Source organism: Esox lucius, chromosome 3, assembly GCF_011004845.1.
Source record: "Esox lucius isolate fEsoLuc1 chromosome 3, fEsoLuc1.pri, whole genome shotgun sequence".
Taxonomy (NCBI): domain Eukaryota; kingdom Metazoa; phylum Chordata; class Actinopteri; order Esociformes; family Esocidae; genus Esox; species Esox lucius.
The window spans coordinates 8,000,798-8,015,790 of NC_047571.1; positions in this window are offsets into that span (position 1 = coordinate 8,000,798).

A 14,993-nucleotide genomic window follows, 5' to 3' on the forward strand; every position below is an offset into this window, starting at 1 on the left:
CACAGTGTCACCGGACCCCCCCGTCTCAGTTCCAAGGTGTTACGCTGCTATATTATTGTGCTGGGGGATATGAGGGATGTACTACTAACTTTTCTCAGTCTCCTCCAGTTTAAAATTTTAGGAGGAGATGAGGTCCTGGTCTACACCTGCGGATTACCTGGTTTGGGGGGCCCGTTGCTGTCCCTGTCCTTGTCCACCTGGTCATACTTCTGACCTAGTCTAAAATCAAATAGACTCTGGATTTAGCCCAGAGAAATGTATTTATTATTCCAATTGGACTCTTAATATCTCACCCGACACAGCCAGAACTGTTTACATCAAAAACAACTAAAATGACTAAAATTATGCCGAAATGAACACTACTATGTCCTGGTGTTTAAAGACATAGGCAAGAAAACCACTGCATAAAACATGAAATTACAGCCTATAGCTACAGTGGTTTCGGTGCCAGGTTCAAAGAACACCCTGTCTTAACACTAGAACCACCAAATGCCTATGAATTGGTGTTTGTTGTGTTTGTAGATGAAATAAAAATGCCATTTGTAAAGCAATAGGGTGGCTTGGGGTTAAACACCTCTGTGGGTTAAGTGCCCCACCCCCCCGTAATTCTCCACAATTCCACCAAATGATAGCAAACTTTCCACATATTCCATGGTTTTTTGAATCATCTCAACTGAGCAAGTAATTCCACAAAAACTATTTTGACATAAGTTGATCTTTTTTGTCATTTAGAAGAAATATATGATAATGAGACAAATGTTGTTTCAGTATTTCTCTGGATATGATGAGTAAGTAATGTAATATGTATATGCAAATATGATTAAACACTTTGCAAATATGATTGATTTAGATTATGTAGTATTGTCTGTGCTATTAGTCATTCAATTTGAGGCTGAGAAATATTGTTAATAATTTTGTCCTCAGCAATAGTTTAGTTCTATAATGATTTAAATTACTGACACTGTTATTTTTTCTAAAGTACCACAATATACACTCACCTAAAGGATTATTAGGAACACCATACTAATACTGTGTTTGACCCCCTTTCGCCTTCAGACCTGCCTTAATTCTACGTGGCATTGATTCAACAAGGTGCTGAAAGCATTCCTTAGAAATGTTGGCCCATATTGATAGGATAGCATCTTGCAGTTGATGGAGATTTGTGGGATGCACATCGAGGGCATGAAGCTCCCGTTCCACCACATCCCAAAGATGCTCTATTGGGTTGAGATCTGGTGACTGTGGGGGCCATTTCAGTACAGTGAACTCATTGTCATGTTCAAGAAACCAATTTGAAATTATTCGAGCTTTGTGACATGGTGCATTATCCTGCTGGAAGTACCCATCAGAGGATGGGTACATGGTGGTCATAAAGGGATGGACATGGTCAGAAACAATGCTCAGGTAGGCCGTGCACAGTGGTAACAAGGCATGATGGATCCATGTTCTCATTCTGTTTACGCCAAATTCTGACTCTACCATCTGAATGTCTCAACAGAAATCGAGACTCATCAGACCAGGCAACATTCTTCCAGCCTTGAACTGTCCAATTTTGGTGAGCTCGTGCAAATTGTAGCCTCTTTTTCCTTTTTGTAGTGGAGATGAGTGGTACCCGGTGGGGTCTTCTGCTGTTGTAGCCCATCCGCCTCAAGGTTGTGCGTGTTGTGGCTTCACAAATGCTTTGCTGCATACCTCGGTTGTAGCGAGTGGTTATTTCAGTCAAAGTTGCTCTTCTATCAGCTTGAATCAGTCAGCCCATTCTCCTGACTTCTAGCATCAACAAGGCATTTTCGCCCCCCAGGACTGCCGCATACTGGATGTTTTTGCCTTTTCACACCATTCTTTGTGAACCCTAGAAATGGTTGTGCGTGAAAATCCCAGTAACTGAGCAGATTGTGAAATACTCAGACTGGCCCGTCTGGCACCAACAACCAAAATTGCTTAAATCACCTTTCTTTCCCATTCTGAGATTCAGTTTGGAGGTCAGGAGATTGTCTTGACCAGGACCACACCCCTAAATGCATTGAAGCAACTGCCATGTGATTGGTTGATTAGATAATTGCATTAATGAGAAATTGAACAGGTGTTCCTAATAATCCTTTAGGTGAGTGTATTACATGAACAGAAGCTGTAATAAAAAAGCTGATTCTCTTGGTTCTCACTTGTCTGGTAAACTGAGCAAAGATTTCATATGTTGAAGTGACTGACGCTGCTCGGTACTACTGGGCCCTGAATCCCTCATTGACAGGAAACACAGACACTACAAAAAAAAAACACACCAACCAGTGCCTCCACAGAATACAGTAACCAAGGCAGAGATCAGATCTAGTATTTCTATATTTCACATGGACACATCTCTGATAGTGGTTCTCATTCTAGCCTCTGGTAAATAACATTTTAATTATGTGATTATCATTTCAAAATCATAATATCATAATTGGGTTTCTTTTCCCTTTTTCTTTGGTAATTGATGGTTACACTATTCTGTACATTTCACCACTTCCTACAATATGTAGTTCTGACAGTTTATTACTTTAACTGTTAACTGTGTACAGGAATGACAACTGGGGATCACATTACACCTGAAAATGATGAAGTGATCAGTACATTAGGAAAATCTGTGACTTTGAACTGCATATATGCTACAAGTAGTGACAATATTGACCTTCATTGGTACCGTCGATATCCTGATCAGCCACCTAAGTTCATACTGCTGAAAGGAGCCAGATCATCTTCAGCTAAATACATCCCTGATAAGCAATATAAATCTACAACTTCCAGGATATCAACTGAACTGATAATTAAACGACTAACCCTGTTAGACCCAGCTCTCTACTATTGTGCTCTCTGGGATCACAGTGATACAAAGTATATAAGAGGCTTTACAAAAACCTACAGACCAAAGTACTTTGTTATGGTGTGGATTCAAATTAAACACCAAACCACAATTTGATATCATATGTCAGAGGTTTAGATCAGAGAATTGTGGTCACACCCGTACTGTGTTCATATCACATAACAGGAGCAGCCTATCAAAGCACACACCCTTTTATTTTGAGACCACTGTTATAGGCAGAACATACCAATAGAGGAAAATAATGTGTTGAACTATAAAAGATTTGGGAAGATCATGATGACATGAAATACAAAATTTAAATTATAACTGAACTCAAATACCCAACCACAGTTAACCCTCTGAGTACTACGCTTAAAATGTTTGGGTGTCACTCCTTTTATATTTTGGCTTATAAACAATATGTAATGTGAATCGATCATTGTGTATTTGGCATCAAATTATTCCAAATTACTTCAGCTAATATAAGCTTGCATGTTAATGTTCTTATAAGGTAGTGTTTTAGGGAAAAATGCACAATTAAGTAAATAATTTCATAAGCAAAATCCGATTTGTTCTATATTTCATTGAATTCTGACCATAACACTCCCATACGGAGTGATACTCCCAATACAAATGTTCTGTGCAAACACAATGCACATTTGTGTAAGAAAAGGCTTCACAATGAATGTGAAAAGAAAAATGAAATAATTAGCCTTTTGTCCAACATGTTTTTGACAAAATTTTTCATTGAAATCAACCACCCCGGTATCTCAACCCAAAAACATTCCAAAAACACTTTTCAAACCCTTTTTCTTACACAAATATGCATTGTATCACAATAAAAGTGAACAGAACAATTAAATAATAATTCACCTTATGTGCATACAGGACAATATGATTATGACACCCATAATTATTTTCTATATGATTGAATTCAGACCACACACAGCCATGTGGAACAGTTCTCCCATTCCAAATACGCAAAGCAGACAATATCTATAATGATCACATTTGTATTACATTATTTCATGATAAATAGGTTATTAGATGTTACTTACCAGACTGTACTTGCGTTAGCATTAGCCTGTTGTTAGCATTCGTCCTTTGTTGTCTGGTAACTCAGCTATCCAACGTTTGATAACCATAACGGACTATGGCTACATTTAGTAAAAGTGTTTTTACGTTTTGCCATTTTATACTAATAATAATACTTATAAAACTGTTGAAAACACAAATCCTTTCTTTGTCTTTTCAACAAGTTAGCGTTTCGCAAGGACACAATGCAAAAACGTTCGCTAATGCTAAGTTAGCATGCTAGCTAAGCTGACATACTGCTACAACCTCTTCTACAGTCAGAATGAGCAAATGAAGAAAACAAAACATACGTCCCACCCAGCAACCTTATTATTGGATCAAATACGCAACAGATACCTTCCCCAGATTGGGTAAAATAAACTATTCTGCATGGCAACAGCCTTCCATTGGATGCTGTCACTCAACAGCCCATCCATTGGTCAGGTGCAAAAGGTTTTGGTTTCATTTGGACAGGATGACAACAACAAGGAAATATGCCAAGTAAACACAAAGCGCATCTGCGTTTTCATCGGACTCTCGTTGAAACAGCAAAGAAAACAGAATCTCTCTATTACAAACCGTTTTGAAAATATGTAATACTATGTAATTGTTATGCAAATACGCCCCGGGCGTGGGCGCTACCGCCTAATCCGTCCTCAGAGGGTTAATGAAGATCAAGATCAAGATACAATGTACACAAAGACTTTCATATTACAGTCTTAAGACTTAAGAGGAAAGTAGAATGGTTTATTCAGACTCTACACTGCGTTTAACCAGTCAGTTACTCTGTTTCTGGAATGCTGTATACAGTATACTGTATGTTAATAAGCCATTAAATTACATTGAAAATTACATTACATCAATTGAAATATTATAAATTCTTAACTTTATTTTTTATTTTAGTTAGAAGTCTTGAGTAAGACATTATTCCATTCAAAACCGGAGAATGTGATTTTTTTTAAATAAATATTGTTCAGTTTTAACTACCATAGTAGTAAATGTAGGGTATAATGTGTCAAAATTGTTATTTATGGCCGGGACTTCCAGATTGATGTGACAGGTGGGTGGGACATCCGGTTTGTAGGATGGGACTTCCTTTGTGACTTATGGACTTCCTGTATGACGTGTGTTAGGGTGGGACTTCTGGAGTGACATATGCATGTCTGGTGACTTTGTAATTGATGATTACATTGATAAGTCTGTGTTTGATGTTTTACAACACTTGATGAGCAAACCAGACTAGTGTTATAACAGGTGGTTATGTTTGATGTTTAACAAATGTGTCTTAGGGTTCCGGAATGTTAAATTCCCAGGCAATAAATAAGTGTTGTGTCAGCGGTAAGATGTTTGGTGTTTAACAAATGGTGTTCGGCAATTCTATAATTGATTTTATCTACTGACAAGTGGTGCCACAGATGGCCTACAACCGGTGATTGTTAACCTTTCATGTTTTATGGGATGGTTGGTGTGGTCTGTGTATTTAAAGCGTGCAGACATCAATCAAATCAATCAATACATTTTTTTTATAAAGCCCTTTTTACAACCGCAGTTGTTATGTTCTGCCTATAACCCGGCCTTAAACCCCAAGGAGCAAACAACAGTAGTGTTGGATTTCAGTGGCTAGGAAAAACTCCCTAAGAAGGCCGAATTTTAGGAAGAAACCTAGAGAGGACCCAGGCTCAGAGGGGTGACCAGTTCACTTCTGGCTGTGCCGGGTAAGATATTAAGAGTCCAATTAGAATAATAAATACATTTCTCTGGGCTAAATGCAGAGTCTATTTGATTCTAGACTAGGTCAAAAGTATGACCAGGTGGACAAGGACAGGGACAGCAATGGGCCCCCCAAACCAGGTACTCCGTAGGTGTGGACCAAGACCTCATCTCCTCCTAAAATTTTTAACTGGAGGAGACTGAGAAAAGTTAGAAAGTGCATTCCTCACATTCCATGTGTGCCAGCCACCAGCACAACAGTAGAAGGCAAATTAAATTTCACAATTTCAGCACAAAGGCGAAAGCCAAAAGAGTAGGCCTTGCATAATAACCATATTAACAACACAATGTAGGCGTTCACCCAAACGCACACCAAACAAGACAAAACATTGCGATTACAATAACATTTTCTATCAAGGAATATACAATGCAGCCAATCGGATCCCTTGTGCACAGGGAATACCAAAATGGACAAATGCTTTTGCTAGATGTCGACCACAACCAGACATATTCACAATACAACATCCAAAACCATTATATACAGGAGCACGCAATACTCCATCACGCAGTCCAACTGCCGCAGTCCAACTGCTTATAATCCAGCACTAATCGCAACGCAATAGGTTACCTGCACAGGAATGAGTGTCAGGACACGGAACTTAAACTGACCAACAACTGCGGCAATTTACAGGAGCAATCCCTATTCCCTTCTACCGGCACTGAAAGTATGAGATCCAATCTCAACTGCATATTTAAGTCCAACCTAAATTGCAGATTTTCAAGCAGTCCAACTGCTTAACATCCTGCACGAAATCACAACGCAATGGGTTAGCTACACCAGAATGGGTTTCAGGACACGGAACAAAAACAACATGTTTCTAACTACAGCCGCCCTGACTGCAATACTCCAAAAGAACTTCTAGTCACCATACTTTCTCAAATCCATCTATCAACTTCCACAAAAACATCAAATCTGACTTACAAAAAACAACCACATTGTTTACTATAGCATATGAAAACTGTATTAAGGAACAATCTCACCGGTTGATGCTCCCTCCGTCTCCTGTCTGACCATCCGCACCCCTCCCTCAGGCGGTTCAGCGTTCCTGCGTGTTCCCGTTGAATCACTCGCGGCAAGGCAAAAGAGAAGCCGAAACTGTCTCTATTCTTGCGGGAACAATATGTCTGTCTTGATTCGCACAGGCATCTTCCCAAATCCAATGTCCAGTCGAATGTATAGTGGTAGCTTCATAACTTTAAACGTAGCGGTTAGCACAGTCTCTTCCTCAACCCCGGGTCTGTAGTCTTCTTTGGTCTCAGCCGCAAACACCGGAGATTACGGATGTGTACACCTGGTGTGTACAACTACCCACTTGTGGAACTTTTCTTGAAACGCGTAGACATGCTCAACACTTCCAAAACGGAGCAGAAACGGCCTCCAGATGGCCCACAGCATTTCCACGTTCACAACGAGAAGGAGACCCACCGATCGGTCCAGCTGAACTCCGCGGGGTGGGGTGACGGGCGATCAGAGGAGAAGGAGCCATCTAACCTGAGAAAAAATATATATACAACACAGATCAATATACTCCACACAAACTTTCCCAAAGCTTCCATCACTCTACACTGTCTACACACCGTAGCCAACGCCTTCCAAACAACTTCACATCATGCCTCCTGCAACTTCCATACGTTACCACATCCATCTACCTCCTGACTGCAATGTGCACGTACTTCCTGAAGACGAAATTTAAGCCCGGGTATACCTGTACTGATCAGGCACGAGTCACAGCTCCAGTCAGGCACTTCTCAGCCCGTCAAAGGATGAGCCTTTTCTGGACGATACTAGAATTCCAGAGCTATCTCTGGCTGTGCACGGTTAACCTGTTAGGAAAGGGACTCGAACCGAGCAGGAGTAGGATCCCAGACGAGCACCCTAAATTGTGACGGTAATTTTAATTGATCAGAACTCTTTCAGAAGGAAGTACAGAGACGAAATCCTTTGGGCTCAACAGTCTTTATTAATATTATTTGCAAATAAGAGAGATTCCTCAGACGATTATGTGTGAAAGCGGTTGACGCGTCTCTCTTATTAATAAAGACTGTTAACCTCTTGTCCAGGTCTCGTCGTCATGGGGAACGCCCCCATCTCAGGTTTGATCGTCGGTTTTGAATTGTGGTGATGTCCTAGTGTAGTTGCGTACCATGTCAACCATAAACGGGTGCCACCAATGGCACAAGTTCCTCAACATCTGCGCGGGCCCTACATGGCCCAACCCATGGGCTTCTGCAAATTTATCTCCCTGCATGGCTGGTGGAAGTATTACTCTACCGTCTGGCCCTCTCCAGAGCCCTCTCGTCTCTGTTGCTCCTCTCTGTTGCCAAATTGTTTTCTCTTGTGGGGAAGCCCCCTTTTGATGTCTCACTAGCTCGTCTCTCTCAGAGCCTTCTCCCCACCACACTTCCTCTTCTGCTCTTACCACCATCACTCGTGGAGTGTACCCTGCTGCCTGTTTTGCTGCTGTATCTGCCACTTGATTTCCCTGAGCTACTACATTATTTGAATTATCGTGTCCTTTGCATTTTATGATGGCTACCTTTTCGGGCAGGTCTAGGGCCTCGGCTAGTTCTCTCATCTCTGCCTCGTGTTTAATCGGTTTGTCTCCTGCTGTCCTAAACCCAGCTTTTAACCACTGTCCTAGCTCCACGTGCGCTGCGCCTACTGCGTATGCCGAATCTGTGTAAATGTTAACTCTCTTTCCCTTGGCCTGCCTGAGTGCCTCTATCACTGCTCTCACTTCTGCTCTCTGAGCTGACTGCAGCCTCTGGAGCCTCTCTGCTTTCACTGTAACTAAAACCTCTGGTGTTAGTTTCACTACCGCAAATGCCGCCCTCAGCCCATCTTGTTCGTGTCTGAAACAGCACCCATCAGTGAAGAGGTCCTCTGCCACTGGGAGGGGTTCTGCCTCCAGAACGGTTCGTGTCTTACTCTCCCTCACTACCTCTTGCACACATGTGGTAGCCCCGTCCCCATTCGGTCTGCCATATTTATGCAGGTGGGGTGCCTTTTTTCGGTTTTGTCAAATCTTACGCTTATGTACATAAGGATGTTCCTATCTCCCCCTTTTTTCTGAAACAGGACCCCGTTCATGACTTGTCTTGTTTCAGAAACATCTAGAAAAAAGAGTTTTGTGCAGTCGGGTATGGCCAGAACAGCTGCGGTGGCTAGTTGTTGGCCTGGTCGGCCAGGCAAGTCCAATTGAGTGTGGCTTTAAGTTTACGCATTCCCTGCTCTTTAACTAGCGCTCTAAGTGGCTCTGTGAGCCCTGAGTAGTTTGGGATATAATTGCGGCTGTACCCCGTGAGCCCCAGGAATGATAGCATTTCCTGAACAGTAGTGGGTTTAGGATGGTGGAGGATGGTTGTGCGGTGTGTTGGGGAAAGCCCCGCTCCCTTTTGCGAGATTACTCGGAGACCTGTGTTCTTGCCAGCTGTAGCTTTTCTTTCGACACCTTGAACCCTTTCTCAGCCAGTCTGGTGAGGACCGTCATTGTAGCTTGAATGCAGGCGGCCACCGTCGGGGCCGCCAGCAGCAGGTCGTCTACGTACTGGACCAAAGTTACAGCTGTCGGCAGGCAGCATCCCTGCAGCGCTTCTCTCAGTACCTGGTTGAATATGCCAGGGGAAAGCGCGAACCCTTGTGGTAGTCTCGTGTATCGCCATTGTCGACCCCTATGTGTGAAAGAAAAAATATCACGAAGTTCCTCTGCTAGTGGGAGACAGAAAAAAGCATTAACCAGGTCAATGCAGGTGAACAATTTTTAATCAGGGGTCAAATTAGTGAGTGCTACATACGGGTTAGGTACCGGTATAGTGGGTGTGAGTAAAATGTTGTTAATAACTCTGAGATCATGGGCCATACGGTATTTCCCTGTCCCTTTCTTTTCGACCGGGAGGATAGGCGTGTTCCACGCGGAACATGACTCCTCCAACACCCCTGTGGGCCACAAACCATTCAATGTCACATCTAACCCTTCCTCTGCCTCTGGTTTGTGTGGGTATTGGGGCAGCCATGTGGGCTCTCCCGGTCTGATTTTAAAGGTGACCAGTGGACAATCGGTGAGCCCCACGTCCGTGGGGCCCTTGGAACACAGTGAGTCCGGCAACTCATTAAGTCTTGTCGTGGCTACAGGGTGATCCATCTTTTCCCTCCCATGATCCCGAGTTATCTCCCTTCGCTCTAAATATACCCAATCCGTCCCTGGTGCCTCTAACCGATACGTCTTACAGCTGGGTGAGTACCATACGTTTGGCACCTGAGTGAGTGTCCAATCAGTGCATTTGACCGCCCTTTTAACCATGGGCCCCAGGTCTTTTGCTTGGTGTTTAGGATGCAGGGCCAGTGACACATGCGGGACGGACTCCTCCGCCATCATGTACCACTGATCCTGCTCGTCTGTCAACTGTGCATCTGCAGCTACCCCTTCAGGGTCTACATATATGAATTTAGACCCGACCTGCCACGTGTCCCCACACACTACATCCCCAAACCCCTCTCTATACACCTCATCGCCCTGTCGATCATAAAATAGGGTTACATGTGGGGGGTCTGGCGGAGGAAAGTACGGCTCGAGGAGGGAGATCCACGGCCTCCACTTGAAGTACTGGGACAAAATACCCTGTTTGTCCGGCTTTTCCAGTATCAATAGTCCCCAGTATATCTCCGCTATTTCACCCTTTACCGGTTGTACCAGGTACTGCCCTTTGTGTGTGGTTTCAGGTCCGCACACCACCGATGTCCCGTCTGGTAACGTGACAGTTAGTCCATCTGGAGAACATAAGATATTAGGTCCCCAGTTTTATCAACAAGTCTCTCCCCAATACGTTCACTGGTGTGTTTGCCGACACCACATACGGATGGCTGAGGGCCTGTTTACCCAGTATCGTTTTAAGAGGAAATGTCACTGGCAAAGTCTGTCCCACTCCTTCAAACCCCACAACTTCCACTGTCTTGGAGGATAGTAGTCCTGTGACGGGAGGGGCGGTGATGGTGGAAAAAGTGGACCCTGTGTCAACCAGAAAGGAGAAATCCTTCCCGTCGACATTCAGGGACAGCATGGGGTCTGCCCTTCCCACGCTGTCCCCTCCCCTCCCTGTAGACCGTCACGCCTGGTCCCACCCTCCCTCATAAGAGAGTGGGTATTGTCCAGGTGCACTAGGTGGTGGGATGGCGTGTGGGTTGGGAACTGGAGCTGCCCCCTGGTTTGGGTATCCTCTGCCCCTTGCAGTGTTCTGTGGGCAGTCTCTGGACCAGTGGTTCGGGTCACCACACGTAAAGCAGGCTCTGTATGGGACTTGGGCTCCTGGAGCCCCTCTGCCTCTACCCCGCCACCCCTCCCCCTACCATAACCTCCCCTCGGAGTCCCTGGTCGATAGGGCGCGGTGAAGGCCCTCTGGCCACCATGAGGTTGGGGTGCCCATGTGGGAACAGGGTATAAATCGGGTGTGTCAAGTTCTCCCGAGCCTAGGGCTGCCATCTGTCTGTGTTTCTTTTTCCCTTCATTGAATCTCACTTTGGCTTCACCCAGCTGTAAGCGCAACAGGTTCTCTTTCAGTTCCTGTATCTGTTTGTCTTTCTCTGTCTCCTCATCTTTAGCCCTCTGTAAATGATGCACTATGTGTCTTTCCCATACGTGTGATTCACTACCCGGCAAGTCAGGATTTGCCATCATTGCCTCTTTTATTTTCTCTGGAAGTCCCTCTAAGACCGCCCTTCTAAACCACTCCTGCTGCAGACCTGTGCCCTGTGTGTTTGGTCCATGTTTCTTTACATGCTTCTAGATACTGTCTAGGGTGTTGGTCTTTTTCCCAAGGTAACTTGGGCATCTGGGCCCCAGCGGGCCAGGGAAATCGTTCCCTCAGGGCCGTGGCTATGCGCCCGACCACCTGACTGAAAGGGGTGTCGTCAGGGCTCCGCCTAGTGGCGGCCCCTTTTCTATCTCAGTCATAGCCTGGGCGGACATGGCTCGGGCGGCTACTGCCCTCCAGTCCCCCAGTGCCAACATTTGACCGGCTGTGAGTTTATCAAATTGTGACAACCATAGTCCACCTCCCTCTCCCATCGGGGGTAATTTGTCTACCAGTGCCTGTACGTCTCCCAGCCCCAATGGTTTATATCGCGGTTCGCCGCCTCCCACTCTAAAGAGAGGCAGTTGAAACCCAGCACAACTAGCTTCCCCTGCTTGTGACCGCGTATACATTTTATTTTTAGTCCTTTGAATCGATTGTAATGCGTCATGGTGTAGTTTTTGTTCTTGTGGGGGTCTACATCTACGTCTCCCTTGCTCCTATCTCCACTACTGTCTGCGTCAGGGTCTTCGTCCGAGTCAGTCCATCTCCCTAGTGCTTGCCCCGTGAGTAACACCCGTCCTCTATGTGAATTTCCTTTTTTCTGCCTAGTTTTTGTCCTTCTCACTGTGTCACTATTGTCCGACCCCGACTTTGAGTCCTCACCTAACCTGCCTTTAGTACGGCCTGACCTTTTCTTTATGGCCCCTGTAATCTCATCCTGTTTATTCTCTCCTAGTTGTCTCCCCTTCTCGATCCTCTCCTCGTACATCACGTTCTATCTTTCTGCCCTTGCCTTGAACGGTTTCACCTCCCCCTCAGTGTCTGTCTCGCTCTCTGACTCCGCCTTCCTACTCAACTTTCTCTTATCTTGCTTTCCTGTGAATTGAGTTATGGGCTTGCTGTTCTGTGTGTCTAAAGACAATATCCCACTCTCTAAACGTAACACTGGATATAATGGTGCACGCTCTGTACCAAACACAAGTCATCTTCATATGCTGGGGGTTCTATCTCTCCTCCCTTTTTCTCCTCCTTAATTTTCTGTCCCTTTTTCTCTTTGTTCAAATGGTCTACGCCCTGACACCACACTGCTAATTTACACCATTCTTTTCTGTGCTTTTCCCATTCCTTCTCCTTTTCTCTATATCTCCCTCTCTTGACCAAATTTGCTGTTTCCTTCTTGTCTCTAACTCTATCTCGATTTTTGGAACAATCCTTCTCCTTATTCCACAAAATAACATGTAATGGTCTCCTTTCCTCCATCCTTAATCCTGCCTCACTCACCACTTGTCGCAATTTCTCTTCTATCCCTTCTTTTTCTTTCTGAATTGGGTCCATCCTGCCTACAACCGTCATTACATTTGCCACCTGTATCCCCAATTGTTTCCACTTTCCCGTACCTGGACCCCACCCATCGTCATCAACTTCTCTCTCAAACTCCCCGTCCATTTCAACCTGACTTATGTTACTGTGAGTCCCAGACTCAGAATGATTGACAAATGATTAATGGGTCCCTGACCTAACACTTTTGGGACTTGAACCCACTTGTCTTATAAAAAATTTGGGGAGTTCCAAACTCCCTGGGCCTCTAACCCAGCTGAACGTGAACCTTTACACACAATAATTATTTCGAGGTGACCCTAAGTCCTCGGCCTCTAACCCGACTGGTTGCCAAGACTCTAACTCGCATCTCTCCACCGTCCCCGTCGGGAAGTAGCGTAGGGTAGTCAACCCCAGAACGATTAACGGGCCTCTAACTCGACTTACAGTGAGACTCTAACTCACAGACCGTTCCTCTGACCCCCTGAATTTAAACCAGTCCCACTACGTTTTCCACAGGTTCACAATTTAGTTCACAGCCAATATGCAGATTTAGATATAACAGGCTCTGCTTACCTTTATCATGAGCCGGCTCGGAACCTGTGAATCTCGCGTAGGTTGTCTGGACCAGGTCGAATTCCTTCTCCTTTTTCCAATCCCGGACGAGCCCCCAAAATTGTTGAAGTCTAACACTTCCCCGAGTTGGTTTGTTGGAAAGGAGAATAAAACACCAGGAGTCAGGTCAATTACCGTACCGCATATTCCGTTTATTACAAAAGCTTTTGGAGACAAGGTGTCGCCGCACAATGTCTAAGGATCAACAGTCAAAACATCATTTTATACTTCAACTACGCCCAAAAGATAGAGTCGTTAAGTTCACAAAGCAAGTGTGCTATTGGTCCAGTTCCAGTTCTATTCCTTATAAGGATAACTGCAAGTATCCCCTTGCCCCCTTCTGGTTTCTGTCTTGTCTGTCAGACTATGTGTGTGTGTCTCTAACCTGTTTCCTGTTTCTCAAAAAACAGACATACTAAATCTTTCTCTCCCCGGCAACCGCTTGAACAGGGTTTCCTATTCTCCGACTTGCACCTTCAGTTTCAACACAGTTACAAACAATTAATATTTTGTTTCATTTCTTACAACAATTCACTAACTTATACAATCAGTACATCTACAATGGATACGATAAGCTGAAACCCTTTGGCTTGGCCCTCTCAGGATGTATAGACGGCTTTTCAAGAAGGACCATGTGGCTTGTTTGTGGGGCTACTAACAACAACCCATCGGTCATTGCCCACAACTATATAAATTGTGTCAAGAGTGTTGGTGTGGTCCCAATGAGATTGAGGACAGACCATGGGACTGAAAATGGCACCATGGCTGCAATACAGTGTACCCTCAGACACAAGCATACAGACTACTATGCAGGCTCCTTAAGCCACAATTATGGATTATCGGTTGGGAATCAACGTATCGAGGCGTGGTGGTCCATTTTGAGGAAAGGAAGGTAAATGCATTATTGAGGGGTCATGCAGTGCCTTTCCACCTTTGCATTCACACTATCAGATTTATTTTGCTGATATTGGCAGCAGCAATATTAATGTTTTCTAGTAGCCTACTTGTAGTTATTTAATAGTTATAATATTGTGCTCTAGTGTAAAATAAGTAGCCTAACTTTCAATTGTATTCCTAGGGCTCAATTTTGGATGGACCTGTTTGGAGACTTGAGACACTCTGGACACTTTAATGGCAGCCATGAACATCAGGACATAATGAGATTCTGCTTCAGTAATGTTCTGCAAAAAGACCTGGATGAGTGCACAGACCTCTGGAATAAGCACAGGATTAGACCCTCCAGACTTGCATCATGTCCTGGGGGAATTCCAGACGAACTCTATCTCTTACCTCAGGTAACTCTCATATCAACTGACAATGAATTGACTAAATCCATTCTTACAAAAATATGTGTATTAAAGCATAAATTGCACCACACATTATTGGAAATACATTTGGAGTCATGTTTTCCCTTTATGATGAATTATTGTCACTATGCAGGTTTGGTTCAAGGAACTGTGGATTGGCAATTGAAGACAGGGAACTGGATATGTTTCCAGAGTCATGGCAAACTCTTAATTCATGCAGTGATCCAGACATTCAGGACTATCTTCAACAGACTGTTGAGCAAAATGGATTACAGCACCCACAT